The following is a 6159-nucleotide window of genomic DNA, read 5'->3' on the forward strand; positions in this document are numbered from 1 at the left end:
AAGGGGATTCCCTTAATATTGCTTCTTAGAATTTTTTCCCCCTCCTTAAGAATTTTGCCATTTCTCAGGCATTCCAGAACATGGAGGGCCCACAGGAAGTACTTCAAGCTAAAGCTCTCAATGAAAATACCGTTTTAATGTAAATTCCATCTGTCCGTGTTGGGTGCCATTGTCAAAGAAGAGATGGAGTTGGAGGGTAACAGAGCTGAGATGACATTATTCATTTATACCACTGGTTTGATTCTATCAGCAAAACTAGCATACTATAGTCCAAGGCTGGGAAAACTTCTAATAAATACAAATCAATCTAGTGATTTCCAGAAAAGAAAACAGAAAGCAAAAAACCATCAATGTCAGGTCCCTTTATCTTCAACTTAGCTCTCCAGTTTGCAATTTCATTTGTTCCCTTGTTCATACCATCCACTCCTTTATGGGCACCATCATCTGTCCCTGCCTAGCTCCAAGCCTGGATGATAGCAAGCACTCATAGAGTGGTACCCTGAGCTCATCCATCATTCCCAGCACCTTATGCATCTAACTCTTCTGATGGGTATGAGGGAGGTGGTCTTATACTTACCTCATAGATGAGAAAACAGCGTGGATGGGAAGAACAGAGAGAATTGGCTCTTTGCTGGAGGTCACAAGGCTATTAAATGCTGACTGTCTGCCCGGAGCTCCCTTTGACAATATTGTTGAGCTCTGGAGAGAAAAAATCACAGAAGCAATCAAATTGCTACCGTATAAATTGTAGCCATTTTCTTCACTTGGGCCTTCAGCCCTGTTCAACAATTCCATTATACATCCCCTGACAGCTGCCTCAGCCCTTTTCTGTCCTCTTCCTCTCTCTCTTCACTCTCTGCAGGTTCATGTCCCACCTACTTCCTAGAGAAACTAGAAATTATCAGGCAGAAACTCTTTCAGCTTCTTACTGCCTACTGCTATGATAAATGAGCTGTTTCGCATCTAAGAACGCAGACTTCGATGCTCTTTGCCTTTCTCAAGGATGCTGTTCTGTCATCGTACCCCACCCTTCCTGCTTCAAAAACACTTTCTCCTCCCCCTCCGGCTTCCTTTATTTCTCCACCCTTATCCCTGCCCACATTTCCTCAACCTGATAAAAGGGTGTTGGCTCTTGCCACCTTAGAATTTACTCCTGTCAAGGTCACACTGAGCTTTTTGGCTCAATTCTAATTTCATTGGCCATCTCAGCTGCTTTGGGCCTGAAGTGTTTGCTTTTATTGTATTAGATACTCCTATGTGTTCCGCTTCTCCATTTTAGTCATTGTCATCTGTTCCTTCTCTGTCTGCACCTTAAATGCCAATGTTGTCTTAGACCCTTGTTCCACCTGCCTAATATCAGAATTCCAGGAAAACCTTGTCCACACTACCATGGCTCTGGTGACTGTTTGTATGACAGAGGCTTCTACCTCTCTGACCACTTTAGACCATGCTATTCCTCTGTTCACATCCTGTGAGATGGTCTGTGGTCCCTTCTGCTCAAAATCTCTGAAATTGACTCCATTCTCTTTCTCCCAAAGCCCGGTTTCTTCACCACAGTTCCAAATATGCGCTTACATCAGAACTTATGTGGAAGCTTCTGTGTCATTCCCCAGGCCCTGGCTACCACTAACATGAGAGATCCACACTGATAAAGTCTCCTAAGCTTCCCATGTATTTATTCACATCTCTCTGTACTCCATGGCTACCTCCCTGAACTAGCCTACCAATATTTCTGACTCATGCAAGAAAATTATCCATCTATTTACTTCCCTCCACGCAGTAACAACAACTTCTGATTCAGCTGGTACCTATATTGAAACAAGTATAATAACACATTTTAAATGGTAAGTCTAGTCAAACAACGGTTACCATTGCCTTCCGGGTGCCACCCACAACCTCAAACATAGCTTTTTAGCAACATTAAAGAATTGGCCCTACTTGTCCCCAGCTTTTATTTCATACCCTGGCACTGCCTCTACTCTACAGCATCAAGAAGGTTCCCTAAACTCCATGTCTTCACTAATTGCACTTAGGAGAGGTTACAAGGACCACGTTCCTTTCCTGGACCATCTCCCCTCTTGGACTTTTCTTATCACACAGCACTTCCTCGGCACACTTTTCTCTTTAGGCTCTTCTTGTGAACTAGACAAAAATCTCTTACTATATATATATTCTATGTTTTACTTTTTATAAACTTTATCCCATTATTATTTCACTTTCAATTGTAGTTAACCACATCCATGAATGTCTAAAATCTATTTGTCTCATCAAATTTGCTTCAGTGTGCTCAGACAGTGGTTAATATTTGCTTGTAGAATTTTTAAATTATCAGTTCATTTTCATTGTACAACTAAGTTAACGAGTTTTGTTTTTGTTTGTTTGTTTGTTTGTTTGTTTTTTTTTTGGTTTTTTGAGACAGGGTTTCTCTGTGTAGCCCTGGCTGTCCTGGCACTCACTTTGTAGACCAGGCTGGCCTCGAACTCAGAAATCCGCCTGCCTCTGCCTCCCGAGTGCTGGAATTAAAGGCATGTGCTACCATGCCCAGCTTAAGTTAACGAGTTTTATTGTATAACTTAGGAAGTCATTTAATACTAATCTTGTCATCATTTCTGATTCAGAGTTAGGAACTACCTACAAGGCATTGTTAGTTATGCATCTCGGAAAACATCACCGTGTATCATGCCATAGTACACCTATGACATGTCTAATAATACATTACTATCCTAGCCAAGAAAAGACCGTCATTTATTGACATATATTCTGATAATGAAATAAATTATGTATCATCTTTAATTTTGGTTGTTTCTGTCAAGGCATAACATGTCTTTGAATATAACTAAAACTTTTCTGTTTCATCTCCATGATGGAATGGTGTGCGTTTGCATGTGTATATGTTTTGTTGAAAAGCTAAACCACCCTTCCATCAACTAAGAGGGTAGGAGTTCCATGCAAAGATGTTCACTCATGACTATTTTTAATGAAATGAGAATAGATGTGTAATTCTTTTATTGATGAGATAAGTTTTCAAAGTCCATGTGAAGAATAAGTTTGTTTAAAGACAACTTTATACACCAGTTATATAAAGCTACATAACATTCTTTTCCAGCCTGTTTCAAATCCAAAGATAAGTATATACTATTCTGTTGCCAGTGAACACCACCTTACTTTTTTAAAGTGAGGTCATTAAAGCCTCTAAAATAGTTCCAAATGCCATGTCTCATACACATCTCCTTGATTCCCAAGCTGTCATGTGGGTAAAAATCACACTTATTGGAGAAACACAGTAATGACAGCCCCGGCAGCTGAGGCTGAAACTTCAAAGTAATTGAACCATTTAACCACTATTTACTAGCCCAGAATTTCTTCTCAGCAATGACCCTTTGCTAAAAGCCTATGTTCTTGTCGCACACTGAATTCATTGCCTTTCAGATCCATGTGTGGTGCTGCAAGGCCAGCTCCCAAACTGACACTAACTACGTTATCTCCTTGGCTTCTGGTAGCATGGCTTTCAGCCAAGCTCTGCTTGATCTCAGGCAGGAGCTCTCACATTCAGGCTTCAACTGAAATCCCTTAGCATGTCACAGACTATGGACACTCCATACCCAGATTTTCTGGTTCAGAAAGTATCCGGTGGGGCCCAAGAATTCTAATTTCAAGGGTACCCCGAATTAGGGTGATAGGATTGATCAAGGACTAAGATTTTCTTTGAAAATTCCTCTGTCCTAAAGATAGGCTACTTCCCACAAATCAAACCACTTCTTGTCCCCAAATTATACAAACACTAGCTTTTTTTTTTTTGAGGACCTGACATTACATTCTTCCCTTATTTCTCTAGGAGAGTAATATCTGATAAAATATATATATATATATATATATATATATATATATATATATATATATATATATATCACGTGAATACAGAGGCAATATTTACTTATGTATTTACTCACTTGTTTGGGGTTCTTTTCAGGAGTTTGGGAGGGGTATGAAATGACTTCATATAGCCTAGGCAATCCTCAAAATTGTTACATAGCTGATAATGACCTTGAACTTCTTCTCTCTGCCCCCATGAGTGCTGGGATTTCAGTGTAGTCAGTACTGGAGTGTGAACCCAGAGCTTCCTACACACTAGGCAAGTACATCCCAACTGATCGCAACTCCAGCCCCACAGCCCACAAGTGTGAGTTTACTTTTCTCTTAGCAGCCATATAAAAAGGTAAAAGATAAAGATGACTTTAATAATACATATTTATATAAATAATGCATTTACTAATATATTTTATTTCACCTTCCATCAACATATAATCAGTATAAAATAGCAATGAGCTATTTCAGCTTCTTTTAGCTTTATGTTCAATTACACACTGTCTGAAATTTGATAGATGCCTTTTTAAGACTTTGAGTAGATTATTCCTTAGAGTACGAATGTTTCCAGTCTGCCGGCCATGCATGCCAGTGTCTTCTGAGTGGAGAGCTAGGACCCTAGAGGTTCAGGATCAAAGAGACTAGAGCAGCAAGGACTCTTCTTATTCTGCCCCTTGCTATGCCTGCCCTCAGCACACTTCTTCAGTTTCAGGACATACCAGCTGCACTATCAAGTTGATAACAAATTTTAAGGAGAAAGAACCTTATCATTAGGCATACACATTGATTTTAAAAATGCATGTTAGTATCAGAATTTATTCTTTCTCCTTATGCACAGAGCCAACTATAAATATGCCTTGATGCCTTCCTTACTGCAGAGTTTTTAAACTTGTTCTCCAGCTGTATACCTCACTCCTCCCTGCTCATCAGCATCTCCTTCCCCTAGTAACACAAGCCATGTTAGCAACACAGTGTTTGTGCTTATTTCTTCTCTCCATCCTCCTGCAATCCCCTATATGCACACACACAGATGTCTGCGTGTCTACATTTGCTCTATCAAACTAGAATCACATTGTACCCACTTCTCTGCGAAAATCCACACGTATTCAATAATAGCTCACCGAAGCCTCGCAAGGCAGCTGCAAGTTGTGATTCTTACCTTTTAATGACCACAGAGGAACCTGTAGAGCAGGATAGCATAATCTGCTCAATATTTCTGTTGTCGGTAAAAACAAATCACATTGATCCTTTTATAAGCAGCAAGACAACAAAACTTCTCACGGTATACCAATTTATATGGAACGTCTATTTCTGCTCGTTCTTCCTTTTACTTGGTCTGCAATCCCAGTTTTACCCTTAACCTGAACTTTTTCTTCGTATACCCGTGCCCTTTCTTTCCAACAAAAACCACTGACCATTAGCAGTCTCAGTGATTCACTGCAAGTCATTTTCCTAAGAAGTCATGATTCAATCAGCGAAGGGCACACAGCAGTGTCTACCCCCTTAGCTTTCTCCTGGAGAGCCATTACTCAGGTATTTTCTTCACTTGTCTTTCTCTGATTAACAGTAAACAAGCCTGGGAGAAACCCACAAAGATTTTATTGCCGCATGCCTACTCGATCTGGAAACAAATATTAATCCACATACGTGCAAGAAATGCCTTTTTTTTAAAATAATAATAAAAAAATTAGAGCAGAAGCCAAAGAGCCTGAACTTTACAGCCTAACCAGAATTATTCAGTTTGCAGCTTGGGTGGCAGCAATAAGCAGCAATAACTATTCAGCTTCATTATGTGACAGGTACAGTCTTGGTGGTGCCTTATATATGAAAATTTATTTGTCTCATCAAAACTTCGATGAAGTAGCTTCTCTTATTTACTATAATTCCCTTCATGGCTAAGGAGGCTTGGTTCATAGAGCCAGCCAATGCCCAAGCAGGACAGAAAGGGGAGTCGTCTAGCTCCGGGGTCTGAAGTCTCTGCTTTATCTCTGTCTTTGAGCTTTGGCAGCCTCGTATATAAATTGGATGGGACCATGTGAACCCTAACTACCCTTAGGCTAGCAGTGAGAAGCACGATGAGGGCTTAAAAGTCATTCACAGTCCTAATGAAATGGGACACTCATGTTTGGCAAACTTGACAGTTTGCCAGGGCAGATGGTGACACAGGTGAGCTAGAGACAGCTAATCTTGAACCTGAATATTACTCCATGCTTAGAGCTGGACACTTAGCCTGGGCATAGGACGAGTGTCCACCTTTCTCTTGTGTGTCATGACCGTATTCTTCTTCTCTGGGCT

At 40.3% G+C, this 6159-nt stretch overlaps 1 protein-coding gene and 1 long non-coding RNA gene across 12 annotated transcripts in view; one reads left to right on the forward strand and one right to left on the reverse strand.

The window, feature by feature from the left end:
* Positions 1-6159, forward strand: part of Vwc2l (von Willebrand factor C domain-containing protein 2-like) — a 163500-nt gene that overhangs the window by 137413 nt on the left and 19928 nt on the right. The window lies entirely within an intron of this gene.
* Positions 1-6159, reverse strand: part of Gm29906 — a 67495-nt gene that overhangs the window by 11837 nt on the left and 49499 nt on the right. For all 8 annotated transcript variants that reach the window (XR_865504.2, XR_865502.2, XR_865500.2 and 5 more), the window contains one exon: positions 578-699. This is a non-coding gene — a long non-coding RNA (predicted gene, 29906). The remainder of the gene's footprint in view (positions 1-577; positions 700-6159) is intronic.

The sequence above is a fragment of the Mus musculus genome, chromosome 1 (assembly GCF_000001635.26).
Source record: "Mus musculus strain C57BL/6J chromosome 1, GRCm38.p6 C57BL/6J".
NCBI lineage: Eukaryota > Metazoa > Chordata > Mammalia > Rodentia > Muridae > Mus > Mus musculus.